A 233-nucleotide genomic window follows, 5' to 3' on the forward strand; every position below is an offset into this window, starting at 1 on the left:
TCAATAAGTTCTCTTGATAACAGGTAATTTGTAAATGTAAAATATTTTTTTCTAATGGTGACCTTTACATAAAGAACAACCTGAAACGGCCTTGCTTGTAAATTTCAAACATCTCGATCTCGTCGGTTTTTTTTTTCTTTTTTTCAATCTGTCACGCAATTTGTCAGTCAAGAAGTTGTTTGTCACTGCTGTCTCGTGACCATTATTGCCTTGGTTTTGCAGCACAGGATTTG

At 34.8% G+C, this 233-nt stretch overlaps 1 protein-coding gene across 1 annotated transcript in view; it reads left to right on the plus strand.

Moving 5' to 3' along the window:
• The window catches only part of LOC119594619 (chymotrypsin-1-like), a 9830-nt gene that overhangs the window by 7321 nt on the left and 2276 nt on the right, over positions 1-233 (plus strand). The window lies entirely within an intron of this gene.

Source organism: Penaeus monodon, chromosome 34 (assembly GCF_015228065.2).
Source record: "Penaeus monodon isolate SGIC_2016 chromosome 34, NSTDA_Pmon_1, whole genome shotgun sequence".
Lineage (NCBI taxonomy): Eukaryota > Metazoa > Arthropoda > Malacostraca > Decapoda > Penaeidae > Penaeus > Penaeus monodon.